The sequence below is a fragment of the Hibiscus syriacus genome, unplaced genomic scaffold, assembly GCF_006381635.1.
Source record: "Hibiscus syriacus cultivar Baekdansim isolate YM2019G1 unplaced genomic scaffold, ASM638163v2 tig00003721_pilon, whole genome shotgun sequence".
In the NCBI taxonomy this organism is placed as follows: domain Eukaryota; kingdom Viridiplantae; phylum Streptophyta; class Magnoliopsida; order Malvales; family Malvaceae; genus Hibiscus; species Hibiscus syriacus.
Genome location: NW_024061981.1, coordinates 2,847,293 through 2,864,802, shown reverse-complemented (window position 1 = coordinate 2,864,802; position 17,510 = coordinate 2,847,293). Strand labels below are relative to the sequence as shown.

The following is a 17,510-nucleotide window of genomic DNA, read 5'->3' as shown; positions in this document are numbered from 1 at the left end:
TAAGCTCTTGATGAAGCACCGCACATCCCAAAGATGTTCCTGAGATTCTGGAACCAAGAAGTATCTCTATAAGATGAGCATAACAATCATTCCTTCAAGATAATGGAAGCTCAAAGTGATATATATGTTGGATCAATCTGATAGACCTTACTTTACCAGAATCAACCTAAGCCCTAAATCAGTCAATAATTTTGACACTTGCCATAGGACTATGATTTTTTGATTTAAAAGTGTAGTTGATTTATTTGATATTCTTTGAATTCATGTTTATGATTTGATTCTATTGTGAACCTATAATAGGCAATACTTTACAAAATTGTTCATTCTTCGATAAAGAGAAGAATAAAAACATTTTCAAACAGGAAAGTCTCAAATTATGAAAGTCCTTGAAGCAAATTGTTGCCTATTCTACCTCCATTGGAGAAAAAGAATAGGTGAAGCTAGAATGATGAAGTATTTCACTTTCTTAAAAGCAAGTGGTCCAAGAAGCCAGAAAGTTTGGAGAATTGTACTTATGGCGTTCTCCTGTGACATCATTAGCTATTCATCAAGAAAAATTATCATTTATCTCATGCTGAGGGCGATAAGCATCACCAGACAAATCATTTTCCCCAGCCATCAATCCATGTTCTCTAGAAGATTACATCACAGAGCTATAAGTCCCATTAAGGTGTATTATGGGAATGAACAAGTCCACTCCTTGCACTCTGGTTATATCATGATGCTGGCTCAAATCTTGATACATCATTGATGTCTTTTCCATGATGATCATTTTCCTTGTCAGGATTATATTCATTATGTCCTTCAGAAGATTGTTGAACTTAAATTTGACATCGGAACAGATTCTACACTTGTATGCCTTTCATATGGGGTAACATTGGTTACATGTTTCCAAAAGTAAAGACAACCAATTTTACCATCAACTAAACCTTTCCATGGTTCGGGAAGAGAGTGTGATATATCTTAGAACAACATAAGAGACAGTCGCTGTAGCAGTCATTGCAAGAAAATGCACCAACAAAAATCTTCTAGTTCATCCCGATGAGGTTTATTTCTTCCGGTAAGGTTGTTACATAGGATGCTACCGACAATAAGGTCGAATTCGCCAAATCTAATCATTAATTTCTCCAATTGATCATCATTCAGTTCTTGCACATTTGCTTTCAAAGGTATGCCAAGACAGTAGAAGGCAACCTCTGCATCACTAATCCTAGAAAAAGAGACAGGATATTAATACCACCAGGGAACATGTCTCTAGCAGATCCTTCTCCTCGTGTATGGTTTTTAGGGAAACCTATAAGCATTTCCACCTCATCATGTTCAAGTGGAACAACTTTATTCCTTCTAACCCTTACCAGATTCTATTTTCAGCACTCATCAAAGAACATACTTCTGGACACTCGAAGGTGGCTCATCTTCATAAGCTTCAAGAGCCTTACGGATCTTTTCTGTAAATATGACACTTCCTGTACATGTTTGTAAACAGTTCAACTTTGTTTTTGGATCTCAAGAAGACCACTATTTTGTTGTCAATGGAAAAGCATCATGTATGGTGCATGGAGGAAGCGAAATAAGAGGAAATATGTTCTCAACTGGCAGATTATGAATGTAGCCCCTTTTCCATACAACAGCATAAAAATACTTTGAATCTACAAATTCTGGCTTTACATCGTATAAGTACTGTGACATTGCGGTCCAAACACCAACTGGACCAAGTGCCACATTCTCATAATAGAAATAAGGAGGCCCAATAGCATCTTCTGGAAGTATTCTTTGAGTTATCTGATATGGTTCGATAGAAACCCCAAAACCAATCATTAGATTTAAAAGATGAACTGCATGATTGTCTTCATTAAGAAGCTTCTTTTCAAGCTTCCTCTACTTCTTCCTTTTCCAAAAATCATGGCCCGATTTTTACCTTTTCTTGTAATTGGGGTCATTGCATAATGGCTTCCTATCTTCTACTGGAAGAAGTGCGTCAGCAGCCTTAGCCATTTGAGCAGCACATATAAATTTTTCAACTCTGCAATTGATGAATCTGGACCACATCTCTTCATGGCTATTGAAGCCTCAACCTCTGAGTACCCCATTTTCGTCAAGTATAACAGTTTATTCTCCTCATCAGAATTAAAATTCAGGATTTCCTCAGTATCAGAAAAACTATCAATATCTATAAAATCATCCTGAAAGATCGCTTCATAATCAGATAAGTAGTTATCAGAATCAACGTGTTGCATGAGTGTGGACTTTTCAAGAACCTGTATCATTGTATATGTAGTCTTGCTATTGCATCAAAGTAAGATTACTGTTCAACTAAATTGGTTTCTCTCCCACAGAAAAGTATAGTCCATAAATAGCCTTTACTGAAAATGAGGTTCACTATATCAACTTGGAATGAATTACCAAGCGATTTATACCACTCTGTTCTACTAGAACCTTCCAAATCTAGAAAATGGTCATCTCATTCAGAAAAGACGCATATCTCAGACATTTCTGTTAGAAAGATTAATCACGTGTTAAGTTTGTGACAACAGGAAGATAATTCCTCAAGTTACTTGACAACTGCTGTTTAGTGACACCAGAATGAGAGTATTCAAGATAAACAGATTTGAGGCACAGATAAAGCCGCAAGTACCCATAACAGTACATTGTCAAAATTGGACCTCGTGAGGATCATGATATTGAAATCAAACAAACATTGAAAGTAAGCCTTACAGTTTAGAAGGTTGAAGGTTGAGGGCATTTTGAAGGCCCAATTCAGACAGATCCATGTAGGACATCTTGAAATCCCATTTCATACATAAATTATTCATGTGGAGCATTCTGAAGGCCCACATCAGTATGAATATTTGTGTTATTTTGAAAGCTCACATCAACAAGAAGCAAAAGATGGGGCATACTGAAAGCCCATTTCAATCAGAATAAGGAATATTGACGTATTTTGAACGCTTGTGTCAACAAATGTTGGGGCATCCTGAAAGCCCGTATCATGTGGAAAGATTATTGCTTTGAGCAAATATTTCCAATGAGACAAAAAGGTATGAAGAATGAAAATAGTGAAGCAGTGACAGTCAAGCTAACTATACATAATTGATTCGATCATCAGGCAGTTGCATTAGAGTCCTGGTGTCGAACAAGTATTTACTCAACAAGTATGGTTTCAAATACTCAATCTTCTTAACCATGTGTCATGACAGTGTGCTCTTTATTAAGTTACATCATGGTTGCATGGATAAAGACGGTCCCCAGCTATACCATTCGATTCAGAGTCCAGTTTCTTAAGATTTCAGCTTCGAATTTAGTCTTTTTTGTGTCATTGATGATTAAAAATATTTCTTTGGGTTTTTGACAGTTAGTTTCAACCATACTGTTGAGGCTACAAAATCATTTTTCACATCAGTTTTCACTTACTTGATGACATTGAAGAAAGAGGCTCAGCTTATATTACTCTTATTCCCGTTGTTACTGGGGTTATCATTGCCAGCCAGGCTGAACTGAGTTTTCATCCATTTGGTTTTATCATGTGCATTTCATCTACAGCAGCAAGAACTCCATGAACCTTTTTCTGTACATGGATCATATAGTTGATGTGTTTCTACTTCCTATAATGCTCATTATGGAAGAAAATGTGATCGGTATCACACTTTCCTTGCTCAAGATGATATCAAGATCAGTTGGCATCTCTTATTCAATTCGGCACCATCATATTTTGTGAATTTGACCAACTTTTTGGTCATGAAACACGCCAACATTTCACTTATATTCCCATTGAGTTTTGTTCTCAAACGGTCTTGTGACATCATACAAAAGTTTCGAACACTATGAAAGAGCTTCCATAACCAGAAATCTGTGCAGAAGTCATAACTGGATGAATGCGTTGTCAAATGTTTTACGAGCATCTGAGCAGAAGCCACAGGAAATGATGAATTTGTTGTCAAGTGTTTTACGAACCAGTAATTATGGTGTTGAACCAATGTTGCAATCATATGGAATTTCCATTTATAGATCCAAGATGAAGTCTTTCTTCTTCAACACCAAGCTTTGAAGTGAGATAAGATGAAGATTTCTTTCCACAGAAGGGAAGCATAAATTTTAACAACAAGAAACTAGTGGAGCCGACTAATGTTGAACGACAGGTTGTTGTTAAGCATCTTGACATGATATGGTCCAAGTTGCCTTTTTGAGATCTAATTAGATGTGAAGACATGAAAGGAATTAGGATAAATCTTCCTTGTGATGTGTTTCAAGAGTCAAATCAGAACAGACGTTGATCTCCTAATTAATCTTTATTGAGTTTAGCATATCTACATCTATATTCCTCAAAGATGATATATTCTCTCTTCAAAAATGATAGATTCTCTTTCCAAAGATGATAGATTCTCTTTTCAAAGATGATAGCTTTATTGGATTTCTACATAAGTCCAAGCAAAGAAAGTTGGTTTTATCCAAGACAAAATAGGGCATCAAGGTCATAATTATGATTACAACAAGAGTTCTACAGATGAAACATTTCTTCTACGACTTTAATGCAAATGAAGCAAAGAAGACACAAAGATTGCTCTTCCAAATCAGAAATGCCAGCTTGAATGACATTTTGACCAAGTGAAGGAAGACCGAGTTCACCATTTTGAAATCAAATAAAGATGAACTTAACATTCATGCATCATATTTAGACATTTGCGAAATAGGGGCATTTTCATTCATTTTATCCATATTGAATATTTAACAGGAATTTCAAAAGATTTTAGCAAAGATTCAAATCCATACACTCAATGGACCGACATTTCCAGAAGAGTTCATAATGAGAAGAACTCATCTGAAGAAGGAAGAAGAAGTTCATAATGAGAAGAACTTGTTCAACCTTTTGCTTAAATTCATCACTTGATGGATCAACATTGCCAGGTAGAAATCATAATGAGAATAACTCATCTGAAGATGGAGAAGAAATTTATAATGAGAAGAATTTGTTCAGCCTTTTGCTTGAATTCATCACTCGATGGATCAACTTTTCCAGAGGAAGTTTATAATGAGAAGAACTCATCTGAAGAGGAAGAAAAAGTTCATAATGAGAAGAACTTGTTCAACCTTTTGATTGACTCTATCACAGAAAGAGATAGATCAGCACCAACATTTCCAGATAAAGTTCATAATGAGAAGAACTTATCTGAAGAGGAAGAAGAAGTTCATAATGAGAAGAATTTGTTCGACCTTAGCTTGATTCATCACCTATGGAGTTGAATGAAAGAAGAACCTCATTTGAGGATCAACATTTTCAGAAGAAGTTCATAATGAGAATAACTCATCTGAAGAATGAGAAGAACTTGTTCAATCTTGCCTTAATTCATCACATACTGAAGCCAAATTAACAACCCCTCTTTTGAAGATCAACATTTCCAGAAGGAGTTCATAATGAGAAGAACTCATCTGAAGAAGGAGAAGAAATTCATAATGAGAAGAATTTGTTCAACTTTTTGCTAGATTACATCATAGAAGAAAATATATTATCATCCCCAGTGGAAAAATGAAAAAGTTCATAATGAGAAGAACATGTTCAACATTTTCATCCTAATCAAAAGAACTCAAATGGACAAAAACTTATCGTCTTTTTCATCTTTGCCCTATTCTTGTTAGCACAAGAATGAGCAAAGAGGGGCAGCTGAAGACACTAGTTTTTGTCCATTCGTTGTTATTATTTTATTATTATTAATTATTATTATTATTATTATTTATTATTATTATTAATTTTATTAAATTACATGCCCATTTACAATTACAAATCCTGGAGGCCCAAATACAAAACAGATTTGATCCAAGCCCAGATCCAATCCCTGTCAAGCCTAACCAGAACTGGCCCAAGTAGAACCCTAAATTAAATTAGGATTTCATCATCTCAGCAGCCGCCTCAGCATCACAGCCGTTGGATCTGGCTTTGATCCAACGGCCCAAATAGTTCCAGACGAAACCCTAGGGTAACCACGCGACGCCGCCTTAGCTACCTCTGCTTCCAGCCGCCTTGCCGACGCTATTACTGCCACGACGCCAGCCTCGCCGAGCTTTCCAGAAGCCAGCTACCTCACCAAGTCAGTGCTCTATGGTGAGTCACCGTCATAGCTTGGTGACTCACCGAAGATCGTCATATTATCCGGTCCGACGAGAGCCTCATCGAGGCCTATAAAATCGAACCTGCAAAGAAAAAGAAAAGAGGCAACCAAGAGAAACAGAGAAGAATAACAAACAGAGAGCCATTGACGAACCCACAAGCAACATACACATCAAACAACAACCAACAACCAACTGAGAAAAGAGAAGGAAGAACTTACCTTGCTAGAGAATCCCAAACATCGCCGGAGAACCGAAAATATCGAATGTATTTTCTTAGATCTAAGAAATTCTAGGGGTTTTTAGGATAAAAAGAGGTCGAATTCGGTTTCGTGGCCGGTGGTGGCGGTCGGTGCCAGAGTACGGCTGTCGGCCGGTGGTCAGTCAATCTCCGGCTGGAGGTTTGAAGAGAGAGTTGAGAGAAAAAAATTTCTCTCGTCTAGAGAGAGAAAAAAAAGGAAAATGAAAGTTTGGCCCTTAAGGGCCGATTATAGGGATTTTATACCCTCATCAAAACGACGCCGTTTTGATGAGGGGCAAATACATAATTTAGGGGATGATCCAATTATTTCCGCTGCTCTTCAGATTCTATATACTTCCATTTTAGTCACTGGAATTATCTTATGAACATTTTAATTTTATCTTCGAATTTTATTTTATTTTATTTTAGTCCTTTCCAGTATATGTTTATATATTTAGGGTAAATAACCGATTTAGCCCTATAATTTTAATAATTAATATTTTAATCCCAAATAAATAATTAAGGGTTAATTATAATATTAGTAATTATATTTTTATAATAATTTGAATTATGTTCATTAATTTTGATATTTTACATTTTATTCATGTTGTTTTAATTTTTATTTGTTTTAGTCACTTTTAAATTGCAATTTTAATTTTTTATTACACTTTATGTTTCAATACTTTAAATTATAGTTACTTTTATATATATATCCCCTTAAATCACATATTAATTGTAAAATAGTTGTGTAGTTGAAACCAAGTGCTTTTGTTTTATTATAAAAATAAGACTTTTGATGTTGATTAAATGGAAAAGTAAACCTACCTTACCCTCAACTGTGTAAATCAAATCTCTGCTTTTGCGTTGAATTATTTTAGCTATATACATTTAGGGCAAATACCATAACTAGTCCCTAATGTTTTTTATATTTTATAATAGTTAGATAATTTTTATTTTATATACTTTGCAATTTAATTTAATTTTAATTTCTTTTATCATTATTTTATTTGTAATTTTATTTTGTTTTTATTATTACTTTCGATATGTTTAAATTATTACTTTAATTATTATTTTATTATTATCTTAGTCATATAAATATATGTATATATATATTGTTTAAATAATAATGTTTATTTATTTTTAATATCAAAGAAAATGGCAGTCTTAAAACAACTAGATGTCATATTCTGATATTTTAAAAATAAATAAATATCCTATAAATTATATATTAATCTATTTTTTTAGATAAATATTTTATTAATATTTATTTATTTTTTAATATTAAGAAAAGAGCTGTCTTAAAGCACCTAGAAGTCTTTTTCTGATATTTTTAAATAAATAAAAATCTTATTTATATATATATATATATATATATATATATATATATAAATTAATAGATTTTCTTAAAATTATAGTAATAAATTTGAAATAACAGGATTATAAATTAAATATATCTTTAAATTTTTAAATTTCTAATAATAGAGACAATTTATAATTAATAAGTACCAATTTTGGGCATTATAAGGGTGCTAATCCTTCCCTAAATGTAAACGACCACGAATCCTTTTTTTACTAAATTTTTTTTGTTATACGCAGATCAATTTATCTTTTAAATTATGTTTTCTTAAAAACTATTTTAAAAGATTGTTTTTAGGTATTTGACATACCTAACCCAAAAAGGTCAATGGCGACTCCCAAAATATTTTTTTAAATGAAAATCATTTATTTACTCATTTATTTTTCCCGCCAAATAAAAAAAAATTCGTGTCAGGACGAAAACCGGTTACGACAGTAGTCAATCTTCACTACCTTTCCAGCAGCTCCAATGATTCTACGAAATAGATATTTCAAGTAATAGTGGTACGGAAGACCCGGTAATATCACCCAAACTAACACTTTAGAAGGATGTTTTTCAGAAGTCGAAAAAGATTAGAAATAAATTTTTAACAGCGAGTGGCTATAAAACCAAAACATAACATTACATATAATTTTAAAATAAAAGTAATAATTTAAGTACTAAAAAGTATAATTTACCTTAAAATAATTTTGACAAAATTAATTTACTTATATACGTGTTATATTATATGTTCACTCAACAAGGTAAAATATTTAATCAATAGAAGTAAAGATACAGCTGATGTAATGTATTTCTTTTATGGATTTTAAAATATAATATCATATTTTGAGTGTTACATTCTAAAATTTAGTTGGGTAAATAAAATTAAATGAACTCCTGATATTCAAACACTAAAATTCTCTATTTTTTTCAAAAAATCTACTTAAACTTTATTTTCTTCTTTCTTTTCTCTGAATTTTTCCATAGAAACTTCAAGAATTAAAGCTCCATCTCGTTTTTCTTCTTCAACAATGGTAAGTTACTGCTTTTTAATGATAATTCAAAGTATTTTGCCTTTTCAAATAAATATTTGATCCTCTAAAACGAAAATTCTAAAAAAATGAATTTTTTATTATCAAATTTTAGCCTCTTAATGACGAAATTCAAATGTTAAATTAGACTCTAATTTCTAAATAGTTTTTAATTAGATGATAACATATATCCCTTCTTAATTGAACGATTAGTTTTCTTATTTAAATTTAATATATAATTAAATACTAATTATCATGTCATTTCTTCGGTTAAATGTTTATGGTATGTGATTTTATTGATAAAACTGAAAAAATAAGGGCCTAAACAAAATCTTCTAATAATTAAGTGGTCATGGGAGTAGTTTACCCTAAACATTCATAGCTGAAACTTTTTTTTTTTTTGGGTTGTTGTCTGCAACTACACCTCTATCGTTCTACAAGACTCGTAACTTAAGCGAGAACGTTATTTTCTCGTCTCTAATCAACGTGTGCTAAGAGACTGTAAAACAATCATAAGGTGGTTACCCAAAATGGAGAACACCGACGTTTTCCTAGGATTGCAAGATTTTCTAGATCGCATGCGCCAGCCTACCGCTGCTGATTTTGTCAAATCCATCAAGAGGTCTCTCAATCTCTTTATTTATTTTCCCTTCCTGGTTTCTTAATTGCTGATCTTCAAATGTTTATTGAGGCTCAAGGTTGAACGTGGTTTGATACGAATCGGAAGTGACCAATGATTATTTATTTGGTGGATGATTTAGACTTGTTAGTCGATTTCTTCAATTTTAAGTATGATTCCCGATGTGGATGCTGTTGTTTTTAACTAATTACTGAGTCAAAATTAATTTCAAAAGGATTGGATTGCGGTGTTTCATTTTAGGCTGTCATTTCTAGGTTTTGACTTTTATGGTCCGTTCGTGTCGTCATATTACAGTTTCATAGTTTCGTTCTCGAACAATGCTCCTGATCCCGAAAGGGATAGTGCGGCCGTACAGGCATTCTTTTCCAACATGGAAGCTGCTTTTCGAGCTCATCCGCTTTGGGCTGGATGCTCTGAGGAGGAGCTGGACAGTGCAGGTGAAGTAAGTCGACTTATACTGATTTAACTTGCACATATTTAATGCATTAAATTACTTGCCTTTCTTTTATCTGGGTAATTTGTTTTCTTGAAAAAAGAACCAAAAATATCTGGGGTTGATGTGTTCACCTTTACTCTTTTTCGAATACATGGATTGGAGAAGTATGTTATGACAAAGTTATTTGCCAGTGTGTTTGCTTCACTCCCAGATGATGTAAAGCATGATGAACAGCTTTCTGAGAAGATGGCTCTTGTTCAGCAATTCGTTCGGCCTGAGAATTTGGATATTAAGCCAACCTTTCAGAATGAGACATCATGGCTGGTAAATGGTGGAATTGATGTCTCAAATACATACACATACACATAGTTTTTCTGTATGGACGTAAACTTTCCTTTGGCATATGTTGTTTCTTTGAGCTATTTCTGCTTTTGTTATGTTTGTCAATCTTTTTACTGAGACGTGAGAACCCTTTTAACCTGTGCCAGAATATGCTTTTAGATATCTTCTGTGAAAATAGTGTAATGATATGGCAGTGGTTGAAAGTAACAAAACATTTACAAGTTGCTTGCTTCCTTGAAGACAAGAATCAATTAATTTATCTAGAAAGCTGATAGGGGTTCTCAAAATCCATCATGGTGAAACAGACAAAAGGCTAACATTTTTATTAGACGCTTCCGAGGACTGAATTCTGATAGGTATTATGACTTATTTAATTTGTATAAGGGAGGGCAGAAAGAGGCACCATAGAAGAGCGAAAATCATACCAAGGTAGGAAGCTTCATTGCGTTGATAGGAATATTGCCTCTTAGAGAATCTGTTTTCCTTAAGCATCCTTGGTTGAGCCCAAAAGAGAACTTCTATCAAAGTCATATTATGTGGTGGATTCTTTTGTGCCTTAACCCCAGTGTAGCATAGGAGTCTAAATTTGACATGAACTCATTTTAAGGTTTCCTCCCATAGCATGACCTAATAAGGAATGTTCACTAATGATGTGGTTTTCTATTTCTACAAGGCCTCGTGCAGTATGACTTGGTAAAATGACAGGACAATGCTGCATTTTTTTATAAGAGTTGGATGTCTCATTAAATACCCCTTCATAGTTGCTGATATACCAAAGGGTATATAAAAAAAAAGGCGGAAGGAGGAAAAGAGTACCTCAAGATTTATTAGAAAATAAAAATATAACAGGCTGCTTGAATCAACTGTGCACCGTTTCGGGAAACACTACCCGTCTAAGCCCAAAGTTTACAACCCACCCATAAAAGAAAATCCTAGAATCAACTAATTCCTTCCTTTGCTAAACCATCTACCTCCCAATTGGCACTCCTAGGGATTACACGTAGAATAACCTCTCGATCCCTAATCCTAGCAACTATATCCCTTACAATGGATACATAGATAACAGGGCAAGAGGCAGGATTTTTAATCCACTCCACAGTTTTTGCATTATATCTGTTTTGTTTCCTTTTGAATGTATGCTTATCTAGATTTAGATATTATACTTAACCAAATCCATGAACATTGATGCATAAGGGGATACTTGAAGCTGCATGCTATGAAATCACACACACACATATACGCTTTTCTCCCTTGTTTGATGCATTTAATTTTATTTTGTTCTTTTCCATTTTTGTTTCACACTAGGGAAAATATTCCCCCCCCCCCTTTTTTCAGAGCTTCATGCCTCACTAATTTTCATTTTTCTATGAATTCTACTCCTGACCATTGATATTTTCTTAAATATGATCATTGAATTCACCTTGATATTGTGCTCATAGTTCCAGCTGTTGGTTGAACTTGTGCTAATATTTCCGTTGTACTTAGAATTAAATGAACTTTATTGTAGTAATGCACGATTTGGAAGCTGAAGTTTTTTTTTTCCTCATTTTAAAGAATGTTATCCTCAGAAATATTTTCCATAAAAGAGCAACTAATTGTCTCTAGTTTTGGTTGCAAAATACTTGGAGTTTGGTCAATAAGTTTCTCTCCTAACTCTAAATAGGTTGGCTAATTTTAAATGAACATTGCTGCCTTTTTAATGTCATACTCTATAATTTGTTTGACTTTGTCTTGCATTTAATTTAAGATCGAATAACCATTGAGCAATGTTATCTTTTTTTTTTTTTTGGAAAATTAACTATTGAGCAATATATCATACCATATTTACTGCCACTACTTTTCAACTTTTTTGCTGGTTCAGTAACATATATTTATCATGTGCAAGATATGTCCCAACACTTGAGTGCAGTTTGATTAGTTCTAATTTATTTCTGAAAAAGTTTTTATTCAATGAAGCTTGTATGTTGATATGCAAGGAAGTTTGGATTCCCCACTATGATAGCTATTCTACCTATCAGTCTCTCCCCTGAATCTATCCTTTACGTTGCCAGCTTGCACAGAAAGAGCTACAAAAAATCAATATGTACAAGGCTCCAAGAGACAAGCTTGTGTTTATCCTCAATTGTTGCAAGGTTATCAATAATTTATTACTTAATGCTTCAATTGCTTCAAACAAGAATCCTCCTGGAGCTGATGACTTTCTCCCTGTGTTGATTTATGTTACCATAAAGGTAAGATTTGGTAAGATCAGTAATTATGCATAAGTGGTTGTTTAGTTGATCATCCTCCATTAAAAAATGGTCATAATGTTTTCCTCTAATGGAATTTGTTATGTAGGCAAATCCTCAATTTCACTCAAATTTATTGTATATACAACGTTATAGACGTCAATCTCGATTAGTTTCTGAAGCTGCCTATTTTTTCACAAACATGCTCTCTGCTGAGGCTTTCATCTCAAGTATTGATGCAAAGGCCCTTTCAATGGAGGAAACTGAGTTTGAGAAAAACATGGAGTTTGAGCTGTTCTTTCTGGCCTTTCAACAGATTTGGATGGTCTGTCCAATCAAATTAACCAAATTGCTGGACAAGATCAGAGAGAACCAACTGAATCCAGACATCACACTCTTAAGGAGGACCATGCTGTTAGACCTAAATCTTCTGAAGGAAAACGGTTAAGTAAAGAAGATCAGTCATCACTCACTAAAATTGCATCGATCTCACAGTTGGAGAATAGAGGGGCAACTATGCTTCTGGAGGACCACCGGATGAGCAATGTGTTCCGAGAGTACCCATACATGTTTGCTCATGCTGGTGATTTCACAATAAATGATGTTGAAGACCTGCTAAACAACTATAAACAACTTGTGTTCAAGTATGTTTGTCTTTTAAAAGGATCAGATGGTGCTTCTGCGGCTTTTCCTTTGTCTAGGTCGCAAGCTCAACCCGGGCAACATGTTGAAACCGTTGAGAAATCTGAAGACGATAGAGCAATAGTGCAAAATTTTGGGTCACAAAAGGATACTGATAGGGAGGATGATGGTCCAAATGGAATATCCTACCAAGAAAGTACAAAACCCGATTTTCCAAAGGAAGAGGCAGCTGCATCTTCAGAGCACAATCATGATGACACCTCTGAACAATAGCTGAGTGTTAAGATTATTTCTTTATACCTGAATAATGCTGGCCTTTCAATATCACAGTAACCAAGCACAATGGCTCTTCTGCTCCCTTTTACGTCGCGAACAGAATGCTGTGGTAAACTGATAACCTTGACTCAAAAGACAATGACAGATCTTTAACTTTGAACTCAAAAAGAGAGTTTTTTGTTGTCAAGCAAGAGAAAACCTTAGTAGGTGCGAAAATTGCATTTGGTTGTCAACTTTAAAAACATTTTCCTTAATCATATAAATTTATAAAATAATGTTTGATCATTGAAACTAATCAGATTTCAGTCAGTAATTAGACAGTTCAACGTTGTTTCATATCCAAATACAAATGTCTAATACCGCTTGATTTTAAACCATTTAAAATATAACATTTATATTAAGCACCCATAAATATGATTAATACTAAAATTAGACAAAACAAAAAAATCTATAATTACTATTACAAACCCTTTTAAAATAAATCTGATAAAGCAACCCAACATATATAATGTACATGTCACTAATAAGTCGGTAGGTTTGATTTCTAGAAGATGATCGCAAGCTCCTCTCTTCACGCCCTCTATTCTATTTGAACCTACGCATGAAAATCATCATGCGCTAAGTAAAATTTAGTGAGACAGAAGTATAACTTAAACGTAAAATTCATAAAATATAAACAATAAACTGAAAATTTAAATAAAAAATAATTAAAACTTCAAACTGGGCTAGTAAGGTTGTTTTCCTTCTGAAAACTTGAAAATCATCATCTCATGATTTTATCAAAAATCATGTAAGTCATCATTAAATATCATAAATAACATTTTTCTTTTCCTTCAAACATATTTCATAACTTTCTTTTCAAATCTATGTTCTTTTATTTTATATAATCTCATAATTTCCACACTTACTGTTATAACTTAATGTATATGTAAGAGAATATAAGATACGTGAGTTTAATGTGCGTACTAGGCACAACACGGTGCCAAATCATAACTGAAACTATGATATGATGCACTTTAGTGCAATCATAACCTGAGCACCAACGATGTTGAACATCTGTACATGAATGTACCAAAGCTGAACTGATAACTGATAATTGAAAAGTACTCACTAAATGGCATACCAAATGTACCTATGACTCTCAATGCAACATACAATGAGCTTATACGTATAATCATAAAATTATTTATTAATTTGTGTGTGATAACTGTAAAATATTTGATATTTGTAAATATATAATAACTCTAATCATATGATATCTGTAAATATCTGATTACTGAAAATCATCTGATAACAGTAAATATCTGATAACTAAAAATCATCTGATAATTTTAAGTATATGATAACTGTAAACATTTAGAATTCATCATCATAAATATCATACTTGGAAAGTTCTTACCCAAAATCATTCATAAAACTTGATGAAAAATATTATAGAAATATTATTATTAAAAATTTATAAATCATACTGGAAAATAAAATGAGGTTTACTTATCGCAAGTCATCTTCGATCAAAGAAATTAAATAAGTAAACTAGACTCATTTGAACAATTTACTTATAAATCAAATATAAGCCTCATTAAACTTTAAAAATTGCTTCCACCACACAATTTATTGAAATTTCATATTTTGACAGTTTGTACTACTTTCAAAGAAGTATTATTCTATATTAATATATATATTGAAAAATTATTCCATTTGCACTACTGAAAACTAGACTCGAATACAAATCTAACCATATAAGGCACTTCGTCTAGTTCCACTTGTACAATTTATAGAAAATTTTCAAAGTTGAGTGACAAAATCTGTTTTGGACAGAATCTGTCGTCCTATTTTCTGACTTATCACTGATTAAAAATTCATATTTTTTTGTATGCTTCTCAAAATCAGTTTCTGTTTGTTCTAAACAAAACTAGACTAGCAGAAAAATCCAATGGTATAAGATTCATCCTCTAATCATTTTTGTATGATGATTTTCTAAACTTACTGTTCAAAACATAATTTCTAAGCATATTTTACCAACTAGTGTTCTTGACTTATTCACTAGTTCTATTGGCTTATTAAATAAACATATAACCTTGAATCATACTTCACATAACACTAGGAGTCACTTCTTAGTTAACTTCAACACTGGCTCATCGCAAGCCAATGTTTGGTTGAAACATATATTAAAATGAAATGCACTCACCTTTGCCTCATTATCAAATCTTCTCCACGATAATCTTCTAATTCCACGTCTTTTCCTTCCCTTTTGAGTTACTTGGATCACTAAATTTACCGTAGTCTGACAACGTCATATAACATCATAAAATATTCAAGCTTTATATTAGATTGAACCCACATAATTTAAGCTTAAATATAAAATTTGATAAAAATAAAATCGACACTTAAATTGATATAAAATTGAATCGTACTTCCATCGTAATTTCAAACTTCTCAAAATATTCCTTCAAATCCATGAATATTTTGTTTTACTATTAACTCTCCAACTTTTACTAATTTCATAATCTAACCAATAATTATGAATTCTTTTTAGAATTCATATAAACTTTTCTATTTAATCCATAATGGCCCTTCACCATTATGATCATTTCATATTAATCACATAAAATTTCCAACACCTCAATAAAATATTCAAATCAACACTTAAACATTCAAAAGCTTGCAATTTCATCCTAAACTTTCTTAGACTTTCCAAACTCAACCACACAACTTGATAAACTTGAAATTAAATCTCAACTTAAGAATTAAACCCAAGTATCATAATATTATATAAATTTCTAGCATTACAATAATTTACTCAAATGATACTTTCACATTTAATAAACTTAAAATCAAGTCCCCATAATATTGAGACTTTTCGAATTCCTCCCTCAAATTTTACCAAATTTGAAATTTGGTTCCAAAAAACTTTCCAACTTAAATTTCCAACATTTTTAACTATAAAAAATTAGCATTAATCCTTCAAATATTACATTCTTGCAATAATATCCTACAATTCTCAAAACTTGTATATTAACCCTTTTGCTAACTCAAGGCTCCAAATTGATCTCCAAGTCACATATAACACTTCTAATATCAATTCTAGACCATAGGAAATTTTTCCATGATTTTCCCCTAATTTCTACATATGGTCGAACACCACAAGAACAAATAAACTTGATTTCCATTCAATTTCAAGCATGAATTCAACTTCCTAGCATCAAATTCATGTTATTCTAATCACAATAACATCAAATTACATTAAAATCCAATCACTCTCTAAAACCTTAGCATGGCCGAATATCATATAAGTTTGTACAATTAATTTTAATCATCATACATGCCTTATGATTAATCATTTACATAAAAAACATAAAAATATTTCATTAAATCTTCAAAATCCATAAACCCTTTATACACCCTAATCACCAAATCTCAACATCCAAGCATGTTTAGCATGAGTTTCTTATACCAAATGTTAGATAATTTGATGTAGAACATTTTTCTATTTCACAACTTTTCCAAAATCTTACTAAAATAGCTAAAAAATGAAAAGAAAATTTTTCTTACCTTGAAAGGGGTTCACGACAGCACCAGATAGAGGAAGAAGAACTCTAAAATTTTCTAATACACATGGCAATTTAACCAATTTAATTGAATTTTAAAATTCAATTCTTGAGAATTTCCATTTTGCCATTAATGAATCTTAAAATTTACCAAATGCCATTGTCATATTCTCCATTAAAATATTATTGGTCAAAGATGAATCAACTCGACTTTAACTTTTCATTTTGGCCATGAAATTTTTGAAAATTGCATTTTAGTCACTAAAATTACACTGTTCAATCAAATCTGAAAAATTACACTGTTCTGAGCCAAATTTCTTTGATTTAAACCGTGGAAATAATATTTCCAACCATTTTATAATATATTTAAAATATTCATAAAATTATGGTTTGATTCGATTATCCGATTTCAATATCGAACTTTATCACTTTATAGCTTTTAACACAAATTCCATGCCGAAAATCTGATTCCCACAAAAATCATTGTTTTAGGCCAAACTGTTCATTTACGGCTAAAATCTATAACTTTTCAAAAGTATATTTTTTGTCCCTAAACTTTTATAAACTTTATACTTTAGCCCTCAAGCTTTCAAATTTTACATTTTAGTCACTTATCAAAATTTGGGGTATTACATCATCGATGTTGGTACCGATACTCTGCCTAGGAGTATCGATACTTAGTCAATTATCA

General features: G+C 32.4%; 1 pseudogene; it reads left to right on the top strand.

Moving 5' to 3' along the window:
• Positions 1–9,156: 9,156 nt before the first annotated feature.
• LOC120182114 lies at positions 9,157–13,415 on the top strand (annotated as a pseudogene).
• Positions 13,416–17,510: the final 4,095 nt, after the last annotated feature.